This window comes from Rhinoraja longicauda, chromosome 2 (assembly GCF_053455715.1).
Source record: "Rhinoraja longicauda isolate Sanriku21f chromosome 2, sRhiLon1.1, whole genome shotgun sequence".
NCBI lineage: Eukaryota > Metazoa > Chordata > Chondrichthyes > Rajiformes > Arhynchobatidae > Rhinoraja > Rhinoraja longicauda.
The window spans coordinates 28255035-28280582 of record NC_135954.1 but is presented as its reverse complement, the minus strand read 5'-3'; the positions used below and the strand labels follow the sequence as shown (position 1 = coordinate 28280582).

The window sequence follows — 25548 nt, the reverse complement described above, 5'->3', positions numbered from 1 at the left end:
TAAACATCCATGCACTTGTTAACGCTGCTACATTCCCGAGTAAACGCCCGTTCAGATATCTTGTCTTAAAGCCCACTCTTCACCAACCCCCAACACTTTCCAACGTGTGCCCGCAGAATGTGATTCCTCAATTTTAAAAAACAAATATACATTGGGAAAAAAAGGAAACAAAGTGGACGCAGCGCGGATCGTTGTAGTGTGTGATCTTCAGCACTATGTGAGCTGCATAGAAATTAAGCGTGGGGATGGATGGATAATTTACTATAGTTCACAGAACAGTTATTTTCTGTGGCAGAGCGTGTAATTGCAACGTTGAGAGGTTAGGCGACACATTCCATAGTTTGATGCCGCCACGTAGCTGATTATTCATTCAACCCCAATTCAAATTCGGGAGAGGCAGGTTTGGGTGTAGTTCTCTGCAACATTTTACATTTTCCAGCACGTTCTGCTAGAAATGTCATTTATTGATTGATCCCTTATTGGGCAAAAATAATGGCAGCGGGTTATTGTGACGCCTATTTCACACCCATTTCCTGGACCCCATCCTTATCTGAAATTCCTTACCAGATGGAATTGACACGCCCCACTCGTTTCTCGCGGAGATACTGATACCTCGATTCTTCGATGCTTTTACTATGATATTCTTATGCCTTGCAGAGATTCAACCCTAGTTTGTTAGCAGTCTCTCACACACAAAAAAACATATATAATTTGTAGCGGAATGCTTTTACGACATAAATAATTTATCGTGTGGCTCAGTTTGATTCTCCAGTGTTTTGAGGTCTGTCATATTTTATGTTAATGCGCCGTCGCGTCCTATTTTCTCGCAGCCCATCCCCCTGAGATTTGTCACTGCTCTTTCATTCATTCATTTTCTCCTCACATATACTTGCCACAATCAAACTAATTTTTAGATTTATACTGATCGACCCAAAAACCTTCTCATCCGAGTCTATCTCGTGATCCTCAATGTTCTAATTGGATCCTGAAGGAATTCACTGAATCCAAATATTTCACCGAGGATTGTTGCCGCGGCGATTTTACAAACATTTCAATTTTATATGAACTGCGCAAAAATAAAACAGACACGTTTTGGGCAGGTTTCAACGCAACTGAATGCATGATGCAACTTCGCACACCACTATTGTTGCTGTCAATGTTAAAAAAAAACTATCGGTAGAATAGTCCTGATGCAGAATCTCGACCCGAAACGTCGACCATAGACACCACAGGACGCGCTGTGTTCTTCCAGCAGTATTTTGTTTGCTCCAGATTCCAGCATCTGTAGTCTAATTTTTCTGCTTGCACTCAAGGTCCTTGTTCATTCTCCCCTTTGAGCAGAGATTTCGGTGACACTCATGTATATTGTGAGCAAAATTCCAATCCCGGCTCCACCCCCAGGGCACTTTTGTATGTACAATTGGAGGAGGTGCATTGTCGTAACGGGTGCAGTTTGGATTTTGATGTGTAGGTAAGGGTACGGGGAAGATTACTAGGATAATATTGAAAATCATAACTTAAACTTTTGATTAAAACTTAACTTTGTTCCTCGGAACCAGAAAGAGTTTGCCAGATGATTTAAATACCAAAAAGCATAGGAAATAATCCTATCAGAAAGCAGGAAGTTTAGATAAATGTATTTCAAACTTTGGTGTTTTGCATGTCCCTGATAACGCATTGTTGATATATTGTTGAAATAAACCAAAAAATACATCCAATGTTCCCACCGAATGAGCGGATACTTAGATAATCAGCTTCTTAAAGAAACTGGATTAATTTTCTAATTGGGACGACGGGGATTCATTGAGGTGATTAAATACCTGTCAGTGCAATATTAGAAATATGGATTTGGATAGCTGATGCATTTTTTAATTACAACTTAGAAATCAAAACTCAATAAGTTAAACATACAGAAGGAGTATGAAAGGCTCTAAAATATTTTTATATGCAACTTGTGTTGTATAATTGATTGATTGAAAGATACAGAATGGAAACTGGTCTTTCGGTCCAGCAAGCCCACGCCAACAATCGCTTACCTATTCACACTAGTTCTATGTTATCCTACTCTCATATCCATTTTTAATGAGGTGGATGTTTGTCAGCTGTGGCAGGGCTTGTATGCCATGAAATCAGGGGGCAGCTCAAGCGACGGTGAAGCATCATTCCCAGATGAGCTCAATGAGTTTTATACACTTTGATAGTCTTGATGTGTCTTCCTGGGCCCCATAGCCCCCGATGGTATTACAATCTCAGTCACAGAGGCTGACGTCAGAAGATCCTTCAGGAGGTTGAACCCTTGAAAAGCATCTGGACCTGATGGTATACCTGTTGTGTTCTTAAAACCTGTGCAGACCAACTGCCCGGAGTTTTTGTGGACATCTTTAACCTCCCATAACTTTGGTCTGTGGTTCCCGCCTATTGAAATAATACCGGTACCCAAGAAGAGTAAGGTTACGTGCCTCAATGATTACCGACCAGTAACACTAACGTCCATGGTGATGAAGTGCTAAGAGAGGTTGGTTATGGTGCATGTCAACTTCCTGAAGAGAACGTGGACCTGCTACAGTTTGTCTACCCTCACAACTGGTCAATAGAGGATGCAATCTCGCTAGCTCTCCACTCTGTACTGGCCCCTTTGACAATAAAAACACATCTATAAGGCTGCTGTTCATAGACTACAGCATGGTGTTTAACACCATAATCCCCTCCAAGATGGTAACCAAGCTCATGGATTTGGGACTCTGCACATCCATCTTCAATTGGATCTCGACTTCCTCATCCACAGACCACAATCTACACGAATTGGCAACAACACTTCCCCTTCAATTATCATCAGCGGGGAGCACCTCAAGGTTACATGCTCAGCCCCCTGCTCTACTCACGAAGGTGTAGCTGGACACAGTTCGAACTCCATCTTCAAGTTTGCTGATGACGCCACCGTTGTTGGACAGATGATGATGAGTCGGAATATAGGAGGGAGATCAATCGACTGATCAAATGGTGCCAGAACAACCTTGCTGTCAACGCCAGCAAGACCAAGGACTACCAGGTGGCGCCACCAGCAGTGGCTGCCTCGCCAACAGTCTGTCGGTTCTTTTTTGTTATTTTTAGTATGTGTTAAAAAGTATGTTTTAATGTTCCTTGGTTTGTTTTATGTGGGGGTTGGGGGAAACATTTTTTCAATCTCTTACCTCGACGGAGATGTGATTTTTTTCCGTATTGTATCACCGTTCACACTGCGGCCTAACATTGTGGAGTTAGCGGCCTTTCCTGGAGACCGACCCGGCGCTCCAAGCCGCGGAAGGCTACGGGACTTGCGGAGCTTGCGATCACTTTGCCGGGGATCGAAGCTCTAACCGCAGGGCCTGTGGACTTTAGCATCGTAAAGCCTCTGGTAAGAAGAGGCCGACTCGGGAGCTCCAAGCCACGGAGAGAGTTTCAACCGCCCCGACGCGGGAGTTTCGATCACCCTGACGGGGGCTTCGATGGTCTGCTGCGGGGGTTTTGATCGCCCCAACTGCGGATGGTTTGACTGCCCTGACCGCTGGAGAACAAAGAGTAAGTAGATTGAACTTTATTGCCTTCCATCACAGTGAGGAATGTGGAATCCACTGTGATAGATGTTTATGGTAATTTTTATGTGGTTGTGTGTCCTGCTGCTTTTCACTTAGTATGGCTGTATGGCAACTCAAATTTCACTGTACCTTAATTGGTACATGTGACAATAAACTGATCTTGAAACCTTGAAACCTTGAAGAGGAAGAACACGAATCCTGTCTTCATCAACTGGATGGTGATGGAGAGAGTCAAAACATCATATTCCTGGGCATACATATCTCTGAAGATCTGTCCAGGACCCAGCACATTGATGCAATCATAAAGAAAGCCCATCAATGCCTCTACTTCCTTAGAAGATTGAGGAGATTTGATATGTCAATGAATACTTTCTTGAACATCTACACATGTACAATAGAGAGCGTATTGACTGGTTCCATCACAGCCTGATTTGACAACTCGAAACCCCAGGAATGAGGAAGATTGTTAAAAGTGGTGAACAGTGTGCAGTCCATCATGGATACTGACCTCCTCATCATTGAAGGGATCTATAAGAGTCGCTGCCTCAAAAGGCAGCCCACATCATCAGAGGCCCACACCACCCTGGTCGCAGTCTCATTTCACTCCTGCCATCGGGAAGAAGGTATAGGAGCTTGAAAACTGTAATGTCCAAATTGAGGAGCAGGAGCAATCTGCAAATAGACTCCAAATCATATCGACTTGCAGGCATTATTTTTGATTTTGACCTATTATTGTCTATTTATTTTTCTGTTTTTGTTTTTATATATATACTGAATTTTTGTTGTTGTTTATTATGGTTTTACAGAGTATTATGTTTACATATCTATTGTGCTGCAACAAGTAAGAATTTCATTGCTTAGTTTTGGGACATAATAAAGCGCTCTTGACTCTTGACTCCCTACACACTAGGAGCAATTAACCTACAAACTCATATGCCTTTCGGGATGTGGGAGGAAACCAGAGCACCCCGAGGACACTCACACGGTCACAGGGAAAAAGTCCAAACTCTGCTCATGCAGCACCCAAAGTCAGGATTGAACCCGGGTCTCTGGTGCTGTGAGGCAGCAGCTCTACCAGCTGCACCGCTGTGCCGCCCATCCCATTAAAATAGGGACACAAGAGTCTGCAGATACTGGAATCTGGCGCAACAAACAAACAATGGTTTTTCCAGTTGTGAATCCAAACCACCATATCACAATAGACCCCATGTACTTTCATCTTCAGGATCAGCCTATCATATAGGACTTTATCAAATGTCTTACTAAAATTCATGTTGACAATATCCACTGCCCTACCCTCATTAATCATCTTTGCCACTTACTCAAAAATTAGGCTGTGGAGGCCAAGTCAATGGATACGTTTAGAATAGAATAGAATAGAATAGTTCCTTTATTGTCATTGTAACATGAGCCATGTACAACGAAATTGTAAAATGTCAGCCAGTCAGTGCACCATTCAAACATTTCTAAAAGCTAACGATACATACAAGGTAAAATATTTTAAAACAGATAAACAACTAAAATAAATATCATGAAAATAGCACGCATAAACACCCAACCCTACATCCTTCTGTCGATTTCACAGTCTCTTATTATGTATCGCCCCTGCGTTCCTTGGCGGCTACATTTAGTGCCTTTATAGCAGTGGGGTAAAAACTATTTTTAAATCTGTTTGTCCTTGTCCTTGTAGATCTGTACCGTCTGCCTGACGGTAACAGTTCAAACAGGGAGTGTCCGGGGTGGGAAATGTCCTTTATAATACTCTGGGATTTTTTGATGCAGCGGGAACTGTGTAAGTCCTCCAAGGTAAGTAGAGGGCAGCCGACAATCCTCTGGGCGTTGTCAATGGCCCTCTGGAGCGCTTTCCTCTGAGCCGCTGTGCAGCTGGTGTACCATACGCATACACAGTATGTTAGGATGCTCTCAATGTAGCACCGATAAAAGGACAACAGCAGTCTCTGAGTGATGTTATTCTTCCTGAGCACCCTCAGGAAGTGCAGTCTCTGCTGGACCTTTTTCAGCAGCGCAGAGGTGTTCACGCTCCACGTCAGGTCCTCCTCAATATGGATTCCCAGGAAGCGGAAATCCGCCACCCTCTCCACACATTCCCCTCTGATAGATAATGGTACCATGTCCGTTTTATTCTTTCTAAAGTCTATTATTATTTAAGGTTTAAGGTGGAGATTGATAAATTCTTGATTAGTACAGGTGTCAGAGGTTATGAGGAGATGGCAGGAGAATGAGTTTGAGAGGGACAAATAGATCAGCCAAGATCGAATGGTGGAGAAGACTTGATGGGCCGAATGCTCTAATTCTGCACCTGTATCTATGAACATGCAAAATCTCAACCAAGCTATAAGATATGACCTATCAGGGACAAAGCATGTCTCTGACACCATAAACCTTGCCTCACCTTCCTTTCTTAACAGATTCCATCATCTGCAGTGCTTTGTTCCTTCCAACTATCACCTCCCAGCCTTTGTCACTATTTCTAACCTTCATTCCCCCATGTGCCTCCATCTGCCAATCAACCTTTCCTCAACTGGACCCATCTATTGATTGCCAGCTTTCAGCCCATCCCTCCTCCTCATTTCTTTATACTGGGCATCTCCCCTGGACTCTTTCAGTTCAGGTGAAGAAGCATGACTAGAAAACTCCTCGATCCATTTCCCTCCACAGATGCCGCATAACCCATTGAGTGCCTCCAGCAAATTGTTTGTTGCTCCACTAAATATCGAGTTTATCTTGAAGACTTATCACAGTCCCTCTCATTTCCTATGAAATCACTGAACGGTGGTTTCTTAAAATGTAGCGCTATTTTCTGTAAATACATCAGTTAGCTGAGTTTAGTTTAATTTAGAGAAACAGCATGGAAACAGGCCCTTCGCCACTGTACCCTCATTATACTGATAATAATACTTTTCTCACATCGGTTTCTTTCAGTAATATGCTTAATTCACACACTGAAACAAAACCAAATCACTGCATTTACTATAAACATGAAATTAAACTTAAAAATGCTGAATACACTTAACATATCAGGTATCAATTGTCGAGTGAGAGAAACAGAATTAATGGTCCTTATACTTAAAGGAAGGGAGCAGGAGCTATTATTTGCTGGGAGGAAATCAGTTTACCAGAAGATGGAGATCCTGATGAATTGAACAAGACATCTTTGCTATTTATTTACTCCAATTCCTCATCTACAAATTGAGAAGTTGGCCTGGTGCCGGATGAAAAATGAAGTGCTGAAATTCGCACATCAACTATTACATTTAAGATTGCTTGTAATGGTAATTCTGCAGTTCAGCAAAATAGAAATGTTTGGGTAATTGCCCTGTCAGTCAAGTTTGGTGATAAAATTATTTAAGTCCTTCAAGATAAATGTATTCACAAATGTTATATGTAACTACAGTGTTCTTACAAGATATTCCTGCAGAAATAATTCTGTGTTTATCTGCAGAAGTCAACCCCCCCCCCCCCCCCTGCAGTCCATGTGAGAGGGTGAGTATGCAGGTCATTAAGTCTGCTTCCCTCCAAATGTGCTGCCTGGCCTGTTGAGTATTTACAGCATTTCATATGTGCAACAATATTGCTTATTTTTAACTTGCAATAACGATTTTATTTTGTCATGAGATTGAATATTACTCAAAATGAATTACCTCATTCCACACAAAAGCCTTTTTTTGTGCAATTTGTATTACAGAAATATGTGTATATTTGTCATTATACACACTCCAACCCTTTTCTTTTTGATTTGCAAATGTCACCATGCAATCGTTCTTTTAGACAAATTAGTAAAGGGCCTTTTTAGCTTGAGGTTGACTTTTGCCGATTTCGTAATGTCCTGTAAATCCTCATCATGTCATTGTTTCAGTGATTTGTATTGATTTCTCACAGCGATTTGTTAGTTTGCATGTTGCTCACAGTCAAGGACTGTAGATGGAATCTTCTAAGTTGATTAATGTCTATTCACTATGACTCATTAATTTGTCATACTTTATCATGACGCTGGCTAATTTACTGACAGAGCATCTACATAAAACATTAACTCTGTTTTTCTCTCCTCAAATGCTGCCTGATTTGCTGATTACTTCTAGTATGTTCCATCTTCATCACAAACTAATTTATAGAGTCATAGAGTCATGCTGCATAGAAACAGGTCCTTTGGTCCAACTTGTTCATGCTGACCAAGATTCCCCATATAAGCTAGTCTAATTTTCCCACATTTGGCCATATTCCTCAAAACTTTTCCTATCCATGTAACTGTCCAGGTGTCTTTCAAATGCTGTTATAGTACCTGCCTCAACGACCATTCTCTGGCAGCTCCTTCCAAATGCCCATCACCCTCTGCTTGAAAAATATTATTTATTATTTATATATATTAAAATGAGTTGGCCGAAAATGTAGTATGGTTGGTTAGAAAATTTACAGATGACACCAAAATTGGTGATGTTATGGACAGTGAGTAAAGCTGTCAAAGGATCAAGCAGGAGAGAGATCAGTTACAGATATGGACAGAGAAATGGCCAATGAAGTTTCATCTGCGCTAGTGTGAGAAGTTGCACTTTGGGATTGAAATGCCTGGGGAATCTATGCATCATTGTTGTATTGAGGGATCTTGGGGTGCAAGTCCATAGCTCATTGAGAGTAGCAATGCAAGTCGATAAAGTGGTAAAGTGGTAAAAAAGGCATATGATGTGCTTGCCTTCACAGATTGGGGCATTGGGTGTATGAGTCAGAAAGTCATGTTGGAACTTCATAGAACTTTAGTTAGGTCTCAGGTGGAGTAACGAAAGCAGTTCTGGTCATCCCAATTACAGGAATGATTTGGAGTGGGTGCAAGAAAGGTTTACCAGAATGCTGCTTGGATTACAGAAGAGGGGATTAGCTAAAAGGAAAAAGCTGGAAAAAGGGAAGAGGCAGGACAAAGTGTGGCGGGTATTAGATCAACATCAGTGAGGGGGGGTTGTTGATAGACAGATGGTTGTAACAAAGACCAGAGATAAGAAAGGAAGGTGTGAGACAGCTTTAAAGGTTTGCCGATTGTGAAGCCAGAGGGAAGAGACACGGGTGAGAGATCCATCTATGGCACATGGAGGACATTTTAGATGTCTAAGAATGGAGCAAGATGCTCCTCTCATCTTGGGAGCAGATGTGGTGTAGACAGAGGAATTGAGAGGAGGGAATAGAGTTTTTGCAAGTGGAAATGTACTCCAGATAACTGTGGGAGTTGGTCGGTTTATAGAAGACATAATTCGATCGTCTGTCTGTGATGGAGACATCAAGGCTACACCTTTAAGTTGGAGGACATCCGAGGAGTCAAGAGAAGTTGTTGAGTCTCAACAACTTCTCTTTTGACTCCTTTCACTTCCTCCAAGTTAAAGATATAGCCATGGGCACTTGACTAGGCACCAGCTATAAGGGCCATGACCTGAAACATTGTCTGAAGAAGGGTCTCGACCTGAAACGTCACCATTCCTTCCCTCCAGAGATGCTGCCTGTCCCACTGAGTTACTCCAGTCTTTGATTTAAACCAGCATCTGCACTTCTTTCCTACACCAGCTACAGTATGTTTGCTTTTTTGTCGGTTACGTTGAAAAGTTATTTCCAGTGTACTCTGGATGTATCCTCCAAATCTTTTTCTGATACATTGGCAACTGCATCTGGGCTGTCTCTTGCACCCATGCAAAACTTGTGGATTTCATTAACTTCACCACAAACCTCCACCTTGCCTTCAAATTTACTTGGACTATCTCTGACACATCTCTCCCCTTTCTTGATCTCTCTGCCTCCATCACAGGGGACAGATTATCGACTAACATCTATTCACCAAAGCCTGCAGGATCTCCTGGTTGCTATCCATTTTAACTCCCCTTCCCATTCCTACACTGATTTTACTGTTCTGGGCCTCCTCCATTGCCAGGGTGGGACCACGCGCAAATAGCATCTCATATTAAACTTGGGTAGCTTTCAACCCAATGGTATGAGCATTGAATTCTCCAATTTTAGGTAACCTCTCACTAAACCCCCCACCTTCTTCCTTACACTTCCCCTCCATTTGCCCCCTCCCTGCTTTCCTCCGCTGTGCACAACCTGGACTCCCACCCAGTTCTCCCCTCCAGCAACCCATCCTCCTCCTGCTACTTTCTTCTCTCTGGCTTCACAATCCACAGCTATTCAAACCTGTCCTACACCTTAGGTAGACAGGAAATGCTGGAGTAACTCAGTGGGTCAGGCAGCATCTCAGGAAAGAAGGAATGGGTGACATTTCGTGTCGAGACCCTTCTTCAGACTGATGTCAGGGGAGGGGGCGAAACAAAGATAGAATGTAGTTGGAGACAGGAAGATTAGTGGGAGAACTGGGAAGGGGAGGGGATAGAGAGGGAAAGCTGGGACTATCTGAAGTTAGAAAAGTCAATGTTCATACTGCTGGGGTGTAAACTACCCAAACAAAATATGAGGTGCTGTTCCTCCAATTTGTTCTAGGCCTCACTCTGACAATGGAAGAGGCCCAGGACAGAAAGGTCAGATTGAGAATGGGAGGGGGAGTTGAAGTACTGAGTCACCGGGAGATCAGGTAGGTTAATACGGACTGAGCGGAGGTGTTCAGCGAAACGATCGCCGAGCCTGCACTTGGTCTTGCCGATGTAGAGAAGTTGACACCTGGAACAGCGGATACAGTATATAGGGTTGGAGGAGGTGCAGGTGAACCTCTACCTCACCTGGAAAGACTGATTGGGTCCTTAGATGGAGTCAAGGGGTGAGATAAAGGGACAGGTGTTGCATCTCCTGCGGTTGCAGGGGAAAGTTCCTGGGGAGGGGGTGGTTTGGGTGGGAAGGACGAGTGGAGCATGGAGTTTCGGAGGGAACGGTCCCTGTGGAAAGCAGAAAGGGGTGGAGATGGGAAGATGTGGCCAGTAGTGGGATCCAGTTGGAGGTGGCGAAAATATTGGAGGATCCTTCAACATTTTCGCCACCTCCAATGGGATCCCAGGCAGGGCCGTCTTAACGCATGGGCCTGATGGGCACTTGCCCGGGGCCCCACGAGCATAGGGGCCCCATGCTGATCTGTGTATGTTAAGTGACTTGCAATAAATAAATACTACTTTAAAAATGTAGGTTCAATAAGTGCTTTTTTCGCAACATTTTCGGTCCCTAAGTGCTTCTCACAGCGATCTGTTTCGCAACAATTAGCTCCCTAAGTGCTTCTCACAGCGATCTGTAAGTGCTTTTCGCAACAATGTAGCACCCTAAGTCCATCGCTAAGTGCTTCTCGGTAAGTGCTTTTCACCGGCACGACAGGGGGGGGCTGGTAGGGAAAGGGGGGTGGGGGAGAGTAACGGTAGGGGCCCCAGTACACTGCTTTGCCCGGGGGCCCATAATGCTGTAAAAACGGCCCTGATCCCAGGGGGTGCTGCACGATGGCTGCCTCGCCTACAGTCTGTCTGTCCTTTTCAAACTCTTTTTGTTATTTTTGGTAAGTTTGACTAGTTTGTGTAAATGTTCTCTGGTTTGTTTTATGTGGGGGGTGGGAGAGGGGGTCAGGGGAAACTTTTTTTTCAATCTCTTACCTTGCCGGAGATACGATTGTTTTCCGGATCGTATCTCTGGTCGCTCTGCGGCCTAACATCACGGAGCTGGAGGTCTCAACCTCTGTGCTTGGGGGGCATGAACTTATCATCTGAGCCTGTGATTCCTTGCCTGGGATCGATGCTCCAATGCAGCCTGCGGACTTTAACATCAGGAGCTCGCAGTCTCGGGTTGAGACCGGTCGGGAGCTCCAAAAGCTGCACGAGGTTCGACTGGTCCCGGCCCAGGGTAGATCGCTGGCACGGGGGAGCTGAGATCCCCCTCCACCCCGATGAAGGAGCTTGATTTCCCTGACGAGGAAGGCTCGCCGCCGGTTACGGGAGTCAAGATCATCCCGTCAACGGAAGGTTAGAGCCCCCGACCGCTGGAGGACAAAGAAGGGAGAGATTGAACTGTTTTTCACCTTCTATCACAGTGAGGAATGTGGAGGAGTCACTGTGGTGGATGTTCATGTTAAAATGTATTTTGTGTGTCCTGTTGCTTTTTACTGTTATGACTGTATGGCAAATGAAGTTCCTCCTATGTTGCAAAACATACCTGGCTAATAAAGTTTTATTGTGATTGTGATTGTGTGATCAACGAGACCAAGCACAGGCTCGGCGATCGTTTCACTGAACACCTCAGCTCAGTCTGTCTTAACCTACCTGATCTCCTGGTGGCTCAGCACTTCAACTCCCCCTCCCATTCTCAATCTGACCTTTCTGTCCTGGGCCTCCTCCATTGTCAGTGTGAGGCCCAGCGCAAATTGGAGGAACAGCGCATATTTCACTTGGGTTGTTTACACTCCAACGGTATGAACATTGACTTCTCTAACTTCAGATAGTCCCTGCTTTCCCTTTCTATCCCCTCCCCCTTCCTCGTTCTCCCACTAATCTTCCTGTCTCCGACTACATTCTATCTTTGTTTCGCCCCCTCCCTTGACTTGTCTGAAGAGGGTCTCGACCCGAAACGTCACCCTTTCCTTCTCTCCTGAGATGCTGCCTGACCCGCTGAGTTACTCCAGCATTTTATGTCTTCCTTCGATCTAAACCAGCATCTGCAGTTTTTTTTCATACACCTGTCCTACACCTTCCTTTCTTATCTCTAACCTTTGTTCCAACCATTTGTCTATATCAACTTATTATCTACCATGCCTTGTCCTGCCTCTTCCCTTTTACAGCTTTTGTCTCCCCCCTACAATCTGTCTGAACCATTTGGAGGTAGTGACCATAATATGATGTTTTAATCTGCAATTTGAGAGGGAGAAGGTAAAATCAGAAGTGTTAGTATTGCAGTTGAACAAAGGGGACTATGGAGGCATGAGGGAGGAGCTGGCCAAGGTTGACTGAAAAAAGACCTTAGCAGGATTGACGGTGGAACAGCAATGGCAGGAATTTCTGGGAATAATCTAGAAGATGCAGGATCATTTCATTCCAAAGAGGAGGAAATATTCTAGGGGAAGTAAAAGGCAACCGTGGCTGACAAGGGAAGTCAAGGACAGTATAAAACTAAAAGAGAAGACGTATAACATAGCAAAGATGAGCGGGAAGCCAGAGGATTGGGAAACTTTTAAAGAACAACAGAAAGTAACTAAAAAGACAATACGGGAAGAAAAGATAAAGTACGAAGGTAAGCTCGCCAAGAATACAAAGGAGGCTAGTAAAAACCTTTAGGTATGTGAAAAGGACAAGATTAGTTAAGACTAATGTGGGTTCCTTGAAGACAGAAACAGGTGAATTTATTATGGGGACCAAGGAAATGGTAGACGAGTTGAATAGGTACTTTGGTTCTGTCTTCACTTCACAAACAACCTCCCAGATGTACTAGGGGACAGAGGATCTAGGGTGACAGAGGAACTGAAGGAAATTCATATGTCAGGAAATGGTGTTGGGTAGACTGATGGGACTGAAGACTGATAAATCCCCAGGGCCTGGTGGTCTGCATCCCAGGGTGGCTCTAGAAATTGTGGACGCATTGGTGATAATTTTCCAATGTTCTATAGATTCTAGGTCAGTTCCTGTGGATTGAAGGGAAGCCAATGTTATCCCACTTTTTAAGAAAGGAGGGAGAAAAAAAACAGTGAATTACAGACCAGTTAGCCTGGCATCGGTGGTGGAGAAGATGCAGGAGTCAATTATTAAAGATGTAATAGCGGCGCATTTGGATAGTAGTAACAGGATCGGTCCAAGTCAGCGTGGATTTACGAAGGGGAAATCTTGCTTGACTAAACTAATCTTCTGGAATTTTTTGAGAATGTAACAAGTAAAATGAATAAGGGAGAGCCAATGGATGTAGTGTATCTGGACTTTCTGACATAAGGTCCCACACAGGAGATTAGTGGGCAAAATTAGAGCACATGGTATTGGGGGTAGGGTATTGACATGGATGAAAAATTGGTTGGCAGACAGGAAACAAAGAGTAAGAATTAATGGGTCCCTTTCAGAATGGCAGGCAGTGACTAGTGGGATTCCGCAAAGCTCGGTGCTGAGACCACAGCTATTTACAATATATATTAATGATTTAGATTAAGGAATTAAAAGTAACATTAGCAAATTTGCAGATGACACAAAGCTGGGTGGCAGTGTGAACTGTGAAAAGGATGCTATGAGGATGCAGGGTGACTTGGATAGGTTGGGTGAGTGGGCAGATGCATGGCAGATGCAGTATAATGTAGATAAATGTGAGGTTATCCACTTTGGTGGCAAGAACAAGAAGGCAGATTATTATCTGAATGTTGTCAGATTAGGAAACGGGGAAGTAGTAACAAGACCTGGGTGTCCTTGTACATCAGTCACTGAAAGTAAGCATATAGGTACAGAAGGAAGAGAAGAAAGCCAATGGCATGTTGGGCATAACGAGAGGATTTGAGAAAAGAAGTAAAGAGGTCCTTCTGCAGTTGTACAGGGCCCTGGTGAGACCACACCTGGAGTATTGTGTGCAATTTTGGTCTCCAAATTTGAGAAAGAACATTCTTGCTATTGAGGGAGTGCAGCGAAGGTTCACGAGGTTAATTCCTGGGATGGCGGGACTGTCATATGTTGAAAGAATGGAACAACTGGGCTTATATTCACTGGAATTTAGAAGGATGAGAGGGGATCTTATAGAAACATATAAAATTATTAAGGGATTGGACACGCTAGATGCAGGAAACATGTTCCCGATGTTGGGGGAATCCAGAACTAGGGGCCATAATTTCAGAATAAGGGGTAGGACATTTAGAACTGAGATGAGAAAAAACATTTTCACCCAGAGAGTTGTGAATTTGTGGAATTCTCTGTCTCAGAAGGCAGTGGAGGCCGATTCACTGGATGCATTCAAAAGAGAGTTAGATAGAGCTCTTAGGGTTAGCAGAATCAAGAGATATGGGGAGAAGGCAGGAACGGGGTACTGATTGTGGATGATTAGCCATGATCACATTGAATGGCGGTGCTGGCTCAAAGGGCCGAATGGCCTAAGTCTGCACCTATTTTCGATGTATCTATGTATCTATGAAGAAGGGTTGCCACCCGAAATGTTCTCCAGAGATGCTGCTTGAACTGCTGAGTTACTCCAGCACTTTGTGTTCTTTTGTTCATTAACCAACAACTACAGTTCTTTGTAACAATAGATGTTTGGTTTACTGGTTGAGTTCCCAGGCTTTTCATCGCAGCCCATTTTAAATAGAGGCACAACCATTCATCAGCCTCCAGTCTTCCGGCAGTTCACCAGTACCTAAGGATGATTCATAATCTGTCTGAAGAAGTCTATGTTCTCCAGAGAGGCTGCTTGACCTGCTAAGTTACTCCAACACTTTGTGTCCTTTTGTGCATTAACCAGCAACTACAGTCCTTTGTAACAATAAATGTTTGGTTTAGTGGTCGAGAGTCCACAGGCTTTTCATCGCAGCCCATTTAAAATGGAGGCACAACATTAACCAGCCTCCAGTCTTCCAGCAGTTCACCTGTACCCGAGGATGATTTATATATCTCAGCCAGGGTGTCTACAATTCCTTCACGAGCTTCCCACAGTGTCCATGGATCTAACTGATCAGGTCCGGGAGGTTTATCTGCCTTCATATGCATTTGGATGTTCAGCACCTCTGCGACCATAATACTGACAGTCCTCAAGACAATTCCATGAACTGCGACTTGAGTCCCCAGTCTTTATATGTCTTTATTCATGGTACAAACAGAGGAGAAATACCTTGTCCTTCTCCTGCGGCTCCACTCAGAGATGACCGCTTTGGTTTCTGAGAGGCCTTATGGGCCTGTCCCACTTCGGCGATTTTTAGGCGACTGCCGGCGACTGTCAAAGTCGTAGCAGATCGCCAACATTTTCTTTTACCCTACGACAATGACCACGACAATGCCGAGTCAGGTCGATACAAGTTACTTTTTTTGTGAAACTAGCACCTGGCTAAGAGATTACACCGTCTTCGGAAACATTGCGAAATTCCCACGCTTACCTGACTGTCAAACTGTCGCCTCCAATCTACCTGTCAAATGTCCTGATGGTAAATAAATTGGTTAAACAAAGCTATCTTCTGGTATCTTCAAATGCCTTTTCTTAATTTAATATAACGTGCTTCTAAATGCATCTGTGACAACCTAGCAAACCTGGGGACAGCATGCGACAGCGCCCGCAATAAGCTACGATACCTGGCGACATGCCAGCTGTCGCCGAGAAATTTCTATCAGGAAAATGTTTCCGCGACGCGCCGAGATCCGCTGCGATTCATTGAAGACTCCTCACGATCATGCCCGCAACACCCCGGCGAACGTTCGGCAACAGCCTAGTTGCCGGCAATCGCCTTAAAATCGCCTAGGTGGGACAGGCCCTTTAGTCTCTCCCTAGTCACCCTCTTTCCCTTAATGTACATAAAATCACTTTGGATTTCCTTTAAGATTACCTGCCTGAGCTACATCATGCCCCCTTTTTGCCTGCATGATTTCCTTCTAAAGTATGCTCACCAGTTCCTGAAACTCCTCCAGGAATACACTTGATCTCAGATGCCTCTCCCTGTTCCATGCCCCCTTCTTTTTCCTGGCCAGATCCTTAATTTCTCTCGGCTGCCTTATGCCCACCTGCCTAGGCCTTTTCACTCTAACAGAAACATGTATTCCCTGAACTCTTGTCATCACACTTTCAAAAACATCCCACTTTCTGGACGTTCCTTTGCTTGCAAACAACATACTCCAATCAACTTGAACAAATTCCTGTCTAATATCATCAAATTTGGCCTTGCCCCAATTTAGAATTTTAACTCGCAGACCTGCCCTGCCTTTATCCATAACTATTTAAAGCTAATAGAAATGTGGTCGATCGCTGGTTCCAAAAGGCTCACCCGCGGACACTTGTCCTTCCCAATTTGTTAAGAAATTTCTTAATGACCTATTGTTAGCTTTGTGGTTCTAATAATGATTCAATGCATTTTCACAGAGATATGATCAGCGACAATTTGCATGAATTTATATATTTTTCTCATTTTCTTTTAGCAATAAACATTATAATAGATTGCATACAATGATATGCAGCATAGATATTTTATATAGAGACCTAAGTGATTGGCATTTCACAGAAGGGTATGCTATAAATGTGCATTGCCTTAAATAATTTAATCAAATACATATTCATGAATAATTGATTAAACATTTATGTAGGGATCAATAATAATTGATTTATAGTCAAGCCAAATTCAGCAATTGCTGTAGTAATCAAATGTCTGTCATGTACTTATTTAACAATAATATTGGAGATAAATACCTTTGTATTAAGTGATTCACACCACTAAATATAATGTTTATTGCATAGTTGAATTTTCTTCATACTGTATCTTCTCTCATCAATACACATATATCACCTACTTTAAAACTGTGCTTTAATGAAATATACATGCCTGGAAAAAGGAGTCATTCTTCAATGTCAAGGGTAGAAATCTAATCAACAGCTTCAGAAGCAGTAATGTGAGTTGCGTGGGGGTTGAAAGACGATTGGTACCAAATACAGATGTTAAAGCAAAGACATCCAATATGCAGAAAGACTTGTCCCACCCTGGTCATTTCTTCTCCTCCCTGTATCTGTCTGACAGAAAGTACAGAAAAAGTCACAAACTGCTGCAGTAACTCAGTGAATCAGGCAGCAACTGTGGAGAATATGGATAGGTGATGTTTCAGATTGGGACCCTTCTTCAGATACAGAAGTTAGAAAACACACAGCACCAGACTCAGGAGCACCTTCTGTTATCAATCTTCTGAACGGTCTTTCCATAAACTAGATAGTGTCCGATTCACCTCAAACTGTTGCAGACATTGGTCTTTGTCTATGGAACTGATGCGCCACAATGCTCAGAACTATATTTTGCTCTCTTTATCTTCCCCTTTGAGCTACCTACATATTTTTTTTAGTTTAACTTGATTGTATTCATGTATGGTAGACCTGATCAGTTTGGATCAGCTAAACAAAGCTTTGCACTGTACCTCAGGGCACATGACAATAATAAATCTAAACCTAAAAGATAGGGGCACAAAGTGGGTGAGGAAGGTCTGATAGGCTACACTCGACAGGTATAGCAGACGAACTCAGCCCATGGATCGACACGGAGGATTTTGATATTACAGCTTTTACAGAAACAAAGTTGATAGTTGGTCAGTACTGGTAGCCTAATGCTCTGCGATACAGGTACCTCTGAAGAGATAGACATGGAGTTAAGATAGGAGGGAGAGTTGCCCTATTGATTAGAGAGAACATCACAGCAGTACTTAAAGAGAATCTTCTGGGAGAAATGTCCAGTGTGTAAAATTTTGAACTAAGTAAGGGGTGATCACTTTGATGTGATTATGCTGCACTGGATTATACATCAGTAGTCAGCGGAAATTAGAGGAACAAATATGTTGGGAAATCATACTTGGGTGTGGGAACTGTAGATTGTAATAGTAGGTAATTTCAACATAATTATCAATCAGAATTCCCTAATCCTGTCAGCCTTGTTCTTCACTCTAAGAGGAACACACTGGCCCTGAACTCTCTCTAACTCATTTTTGCCCTTCTGATTTCCCACCAATACCTCTCCAGGGATTCACTCTGCCAGATGCCTATACCTGACATATACCTCATTTTTCTAGAGCCCCAATATCACTCCGCAACCAAGGTTCCTAATCCAGCCAGCCTTGCCCTCACTCTAACAAGAGCATGGTGGCCCTGAACTCTTCCTACCTTACTTACAAGAGCCTTCCATTTATCAGATGCTCTTGGGTGATTCGCCATTAGGCATACATATAAACCATATTTGTTAACATAATGAGTTGGAAATTCTACACAGGTGCACAAACTTTCCAGATTGACTTAAATTACTTTTGAAAGTCACTGAAAGAGTACAGTGACACAAATGCAATATGATGATGAATGGGGAAGATAAAAGTAAACATTTAACAGCATCTGCAAAAATAATATGTGAATTTATTGTATTGGTGCAGAATTACATTTTAGATAGCCAGATTTAGGTAACTGCATGTGCCTTTCAAAGTAAGTATCGCAGCTGCAAATAAGTATGCAGAAAGGAATGATTAGTCTCAATGCATCTTATTTCTTCCAAAGATCTGGATTAGCAAAGATAAGGGGACACAGAAAAATAACTTTGGACTGCTTTGTGTATCTGTCTACACATTAATACTGTTCTTCACAAACTGCTTTGTGCTGGAAATGGGAAGCCCTCCAGATTTTTAAGGACAGTGCAAACAGAGTATTACACTCATGATTTCAATTCAGTGTTCATGCAGCTGTTGTCAAGTGACACAGAATGATCTAATATCATTCCAGCAGCTGTGCTATACGTGCCAGTGAAGTCAGTGGTTTCAATTCATTCCTGTCACTCCCATCTTGCATTTTATAAGGACATTTATTTTGTAATTTGAATGTAAAGGTGCAGCCTTTAATTTGAGATATATTTATTTTGTTTACATTATTTTGTGTTATTCAAACACCAAAATAAAAACAAATGCTACGGGGCACTTTTGTTTTAGGCATTATAATTTGCCCCTGGTTCCAATGGGAAACGGCAGTGTTCAGCTGCTCCCAAGTAATTACAGTAAGTCCCTGACTTTCAGTTTGGGACTTAGGACTTGGTGACAGATGCTAAATCTAGCTTGATTTGCATTTAAAATGCATATATTTTTTTGAAATGTAATAATCAACCTGTATCTTTCTTTCAAACTTCTCTTCAAAGCCAACCGTTATTTCGTTACTTAGGCTACTGCAAATCAAATCTATCACTTTATTTTCATAGTTTCAGGTAAGCTATGCAGATGATTTCTTTCAGGCACAACATTTGATTTGGGTCAAAAATAATTTTGAATTATTGTCTGTCACCGGAACAAGCCATTCAGTCCATTTGGAATCTCCAATACTTTTCATTTAGATCACGCCTGGTCTTTATCGTGGTTGCATTAATTTTATTTAGCGGCCTAACCCTTAATCATATCGTCTCACAAAAACATTTATCTCAGTTTTGAAAATCTCAATGCTCTTAGCCTTAATAGGTTTGTTGGTGTGAAAGATCCAGATCTCTCCTACCTCTTCTACTACCTCTAGTGAAGGAGAATGTCCAGATATCTCAGTTATATCACCCCAGAATACAAGACTAATATACACCAGCTGTTCTTTTACTTCAACACTTAACCCTCTATCACCCATATGAATGTGCTAAAATCCAAATTCTAAGAAAGTGCAGATAAAGTACACAAGAATGCTTCTAAGAAAAAAATGAACCATTGGCATTTTCCATCCAGCGCATATTTCAATGGAAATATTTCCCACAAATGCATGAAATCACCTATTTAGACAGTCATTAACATAATTAATTTAGACTAGCCACAGGTTTCTACAAATTACAACATTCAGGTGAAAATTTAAACTCAAATAAACTAAATTAAAAAATAAAAGTTCCTATGGTGGAAAAGAAAACCATTTCGCAATTTAACATTCAGATCATGTTGCAGTGCATTTTACATTACATCATTTGTCTGCATGTATCAAAGATATTTCATCTTGCGCAATTGGTGTAAGCTGAGGAACAAAGACAAGCCTAGCAGGCACAATTCATTGTGAATGTGAGCCTTGCCAGAGATGTATGTGTGTGTAATTGTGAAATTTGAGGAGAAAGTGTAAGGAAGAGCAAAAAGCATTGCTAGAAACATGGAAAAATAGGTGCAGAAGTAGGCCATTCGGTCCTTTGAGCCAGCACCGCCATTCAATATGTTCATGCCTGATCATCTAAAATCAGTACCTTGTTCCTGTTTTTCTCCATATCCCTGGATTCCTTTAGACCTATGAGCTAAATCTAACTCTTGAAAACATCCAGTGAATTGGCCTCCACTGCCTTCTGTGGCAGCGAATTCCACAGATTCACAACTCTCTGGGTGAAGAGGTGTTTTCCTTATTCTTGCTGATCACATGCAGGATGTGCGTGTGCCTATGTGTTGGAGAGGTGGGATGAGGGTGCTGTTGGTAGTAAGGCGAAGCAAAGAATCGGACCCTGGGCAAACTTACTTTCCAAGTATATTACTTCAATTTATCTATCACTTGATTTTGTATTTTAGTCAAAAAATAACATAATGGACATTCTTCTCTTGTAGAGTCTGAGCACTGCTTTCATCTACTTGGTATTCAGATTTTAACAGATTTGAGCTTGTGCTGCTGTGGGCAAAGTTTACAGCTTATGTTATGGACTCACTCCAGCTGTGCCCACCAAAGGGTTCCATGGATAATAAGGCATGAATCATCCTAAAAAAACTGGCAGATCTAGCGGATTAGTAGCTCAAGCGGCTGCGTCTATGACTTTGAAAGACCATGTCTTAAATTTGTCTGTCACTCATACTCAGATTTCTCAGTTGAATGACTCTTAAAAGTCTCATGTGGAAGTGCAAAATCTTGGCTTGACAGGAGAGAGAAGTAATAGAATAAGCTGGTACCAAGGGGAGGCTCTTGTTATTTGTTAACGGTTCACAAGTTGCAATTCAAGATATTTAGGGTCAAGTGGATCGAGCAATTGCCCAGAATTGATTACTTGCACCTTCAAGTCAAGGATCCATCACGGTGAAGCATTCTGCACTGCAATTTCTTTGGTAATTGAGTGGATATCATACTAAATCAGGCACCGGGTCTTGAATATTTACAAAACCAAATATTGTAAACTTCTCCTGGGATGGAGATACTATTATTATGGGCCAAATAGTCCAGCCAAAGTAAAAATGCTTGTGCAGAATAATAGAAAATAATTTTTTTCTCAGTTATTGATCAGGCAGATACTATCAAAAGAATACATGGCATAGAAACAGGGATAGACCAAGGAGATGTGCCAGTCAATAAAATCATGGTTGATCATAAGGTCATAAGGAGCAGAATTAGGCCATTCAGCCCATCAAATCTGCTCCGCCATTCTATCATGGTTGATCTATTTCTCCCTCCTAACTCATTCTCCTGTCTTCTCCCCATAACCCTTGATACTCGTGCTAATTAAGAATCTATCTATCTCTAAATCTCTGCCTTAAAAATATCCATTGACGGCCTCCGCAGCCATCTGTGGCAAAGAATTCCACAGATTCACCACCCTCTGAGTAATGAAATTCCACCTCATCTCCTTCCTAAAGGAACGCCCTTTAACTCTGAGGCTATGACGTCTAGTCCTAGATTCTCCCACGAGTGGAAACATCCTCTCCACATCCATTCTATCCAAGCCTTTCAATGGTCGGTAAATTTCAATGAGGTCCTCCCTATCATTCAAATCAAGACCACATTTCCTTATATTTTGGTGTCTAACAATTTATCAGTCTCAGACTTCAACATACTCAAAAAATGAATATCCACAGCCTTCCAAGGAACAGAATCCTAATCATAATCTCATATTCTCCTGTGGCATAGAAGGAGCCAATGAGCCCATCATGTCTATGCTTGTCTAGGTTGTCTGAACACTCCCATCAACCCATTCTTTGACTTATTTCTCTGTAACCTATTCTGTCTCCAATGCCGATCAATACAGCACTGGTTCTTCTACCTAACATTAGGTATAATTTACAGTTGCAAATTAACTTAACAACCAGCATGCCACTATGATGTGAGGGGAAAACTGAAAAGAATGAGCAAAAACAATGAGCAAACACCACACAGACAGTCCATGAGGTGAGATTTGAACCCACGTCACCCAGGTCATGGTAGTCTTAAGCATGGTGCCAACCATTGGATTAAAAAAAACTTTTCTTCTTCTCATATCAGAAGTCTTGTCAGAGAAAAGCTCACACAGACAAGTAATTTGGAGGTTGTTTTACCTGCTGCTGCTGGAGGAGAGATGGAAACATGCAGCCAGAGTAAAATGTTCATCCTCAATAAATGCAAAAATGGCATCAAAAGAACCTGCAAAGTATGTGTAAGAAGGAACTGCAGATGCTGGTTTAAACCGAAGATAGACACAAAAAGCTGGTGTAACCCAGCGGGGCAGGCAGCTTCTCTGCAGAGAAGGAATGGGTGACGTTTCGGGTCGAGACCCTTCTTCAGAAAGTATGTATCAGTTCCCGCTTATATAACAGAATTTGTATCAAAGGGAACAGGTCGTTCATATTACCTTGGAAACTACTGATAACAATGAGATTTTGCTTTCAATACAGTTTTAGCATTTGACTACAGGAGAATGTGCCTTTATAGAAGCTTTCATGCATGGGTATAAAATGCAAGATCTGAAGTACTCCTCAGGGGAATTCCTTTATTCCATAAGGAATGTTGATCATGCACAATAATTTCCCAAAATTCTCCCAGCTAAAATGATTAACAAATAGTAAATCATACTCATTTATCTTTCCCACCTAATACATATCTCTTTGTTTTACTTGTTCATGAATCATTTCTTACTTGTTCTCAACTTATACTTTGTGTGTTTTTTTATGATTAGGCAATAGAGATGGTGCTGCATTTCTCAAAGGGTTAATAACTATACCCACCAAAACGGAATCATGAATTTACATGGCCAGTTTGAGTCTCTGCACAACCTTCTTAACAGAGGGATTAGTTTTCTCTTTGTTATATTTTAATTGGCACAGTACAAGCATTGACTGTGAAAGCCAGACCAGACTCTGGGCTCAGCTTGTGCTCTGTATGACCTGGACAATAGCTGTTCCGCCCACATCCACAATTAAACTTGCAGCAGTGAAAAGCAAGCTCCAGTCTCGTCAGTACATTACTGTTGTGCTCCTGTCTAATTACTTTTAATGGGGAAACTAAATCAAAGCCGTGCAAATGGATGTTACTTTCTACCAGAATTTATTAAGGTCTAGGAAATATTACATTAGTAAAAATCATTGCTTCTGGTTTTAAGTCTGTAAATTTGCAACATTTCCATAAGAGTTTGAAGATAAGCAAGTAAAATGAAATTGAACAAAGAATAACAGAATTATAGAATTGTTACTGCACAGAAGAAGGCCATTTGGCCCATTGGCATTTTGCTGGGTCTTTTCCAAATTACCCCCTCAGTAATGCTATTTAATTTATTTTTAAAAGGTCAGGTTAATTCTGTTTCCATAAACCAACCAGCAATAAGTTCCAGGTTTTAACAACTGTATGAGTGAAAAGGCTTTTCTCCCATTCTCATATTCTTTGGTCAAAGGTTAAAATCTGTACCCCCTGGTCTTTGAACCATCTGCTAACAAAAGCAGCTTCTCTCTGTTTATCCTACTACACCACTTAATTATCTGAATCTTTTTTGTTGCAGCATTAACTTTACAGTTTAAATTTCTCATCCCTGGAGCCATCGTCATAAATATTTTCAGCACCCTCTCAAAGACTTTAAGATCCTTACAGCAAAGTGGCTGAAAATGAATGCAACATGACAGTTGTGGCCCCAACCAAGCGTTGTACACTTTCCAAAGTAACCGCCCTGCTATTGTACACTACGCTTCAGTCTGTGAATTCCACAATTCCATATGCTCTGCTAACCACCCTCTCAATATTCCCTGCAATTTTCATAGATTTATGCGCACATACACCCAGGATCCTCTGTTACTGAACACTCTTTAGAACTGTGTCATTTCATCTACATTGTCTTTTCTTGTCTTTTCAGCCAAAGGTACCACCTCAGACGTCTTGGTATTAAATGTCGTAAATCATTTGAAACTTTAACTGGATTTTATAATTGTAATAAAACATCACAGGGATGCTGAGGATATAAATAATGTATTGGAATTCTTTAGCCGCTGGTGTTGGTAGATCAAGAAAAACATAAGTGAAAAAAATATATCAAGGTGGTGGGGTGGTTGTCAGCTGTTCATTGTGTTTCCTATAGTTATAGAGTCAAAGGTGATATATGCATTAAATTGATTAAACTATTATGGATGGAGTTTTGCCATTTTCTAAATATGGGTTTGTAGCACCACGAGCATTATGATTAGCGAGGCAGTTGCTATGGGTGTAATTGTTTGAATAGACAATAGACAATAGACAATAGGTGCAGGAGTAGGCCATTCAGCCCTTCGAGCCAGCACCGCCATTCAATGCGATCATGGCTGATCACTCTCAATCAGTACCCCGTTCCTGCCTTCTCCCCATACCCCCTCACTCCGCTATCCTTAAGAGCTCTATCCAGCTCTCTCTTGAAAGCATCCAACGATCTGGCCTCCACTGCCTTCTGAGGCAGAGAATTCCACACCTTCACCACCCTCTGACTGAAAAAGTTCTTCCTCATCTCCGTTCTAAATGGCCTACCCCTTATTCTCAAACTGTGGCCCCTTGTTCTGGACTCCCCCAACATTGGGAACATGTTATCTGCCTCTAATGTGTCCAATCCCCTAATTATCTTATATGTTTCAATAAGATCCCCCCTCATCCTTCTAAATTCCAGTGTATACAAGCCCAATCGCTCCAGCCTTTCAACATACGACAGTCCCGCCATTCCGGGAATTAACCTAGTGAACCTACGCTGCACGCCCTCCATAGCAAGAATATCCTTCCTCAAATTTGGAGACCAAAACTGCACACAGTACTCCAGGTGCGGTCTCACCAGGGCCCGGTACAACTGTAGAAGGACCTCTTTGCTCCTATACTCAACTCCTCTTGTTACGAAGGCCAACATTCCATTGGCTTTCTTCACTGCCTGCTGAACCTGCATGCTTCCTTTCATTGACTGATGCACTAGGACACCCAGATCTCGTTGAACTCCCCCTCCTCCTAACTTGACACCATTCAGATAATAATCTGCCTTTCTATTCTTACTTCCAAAGTGAATAACCTCACACTTACCTACATTAAACTGCATCTGCCATGTATCCGCCCACTCACACAACCTGTCCAAGTCACCCTGCAGCGTTATTGCATCTTCCTCACAATTCACACTACCCCCCAACTTAGTATCATCTGCAAATTTGCTAATGGTACTTTTAATCCCTTC

General features: G+C 42.2%; 1 protein-coding gene across 1 annotated transcript in view; it reads right to left on the bottom strand.

Moving 5' to 3' along the window:
• arhgap21a (Rho GTPase activating protein 21a) overlaps positions 1–752 on the bottom strand; it is a 139198-nt gene extending 138446 nt beyond the window's left edge. The window contains exon 1 of the mRNA XM_078416180.1: positions 565–752. The gene's annotated coding sequence lies outside the window, so the exon portion shown is untranslated. The remainder of the gene's footprint in view (positions 1–564) is intronic.
• Positions 753–25548: the final 24796 nt, after the last annotated feature.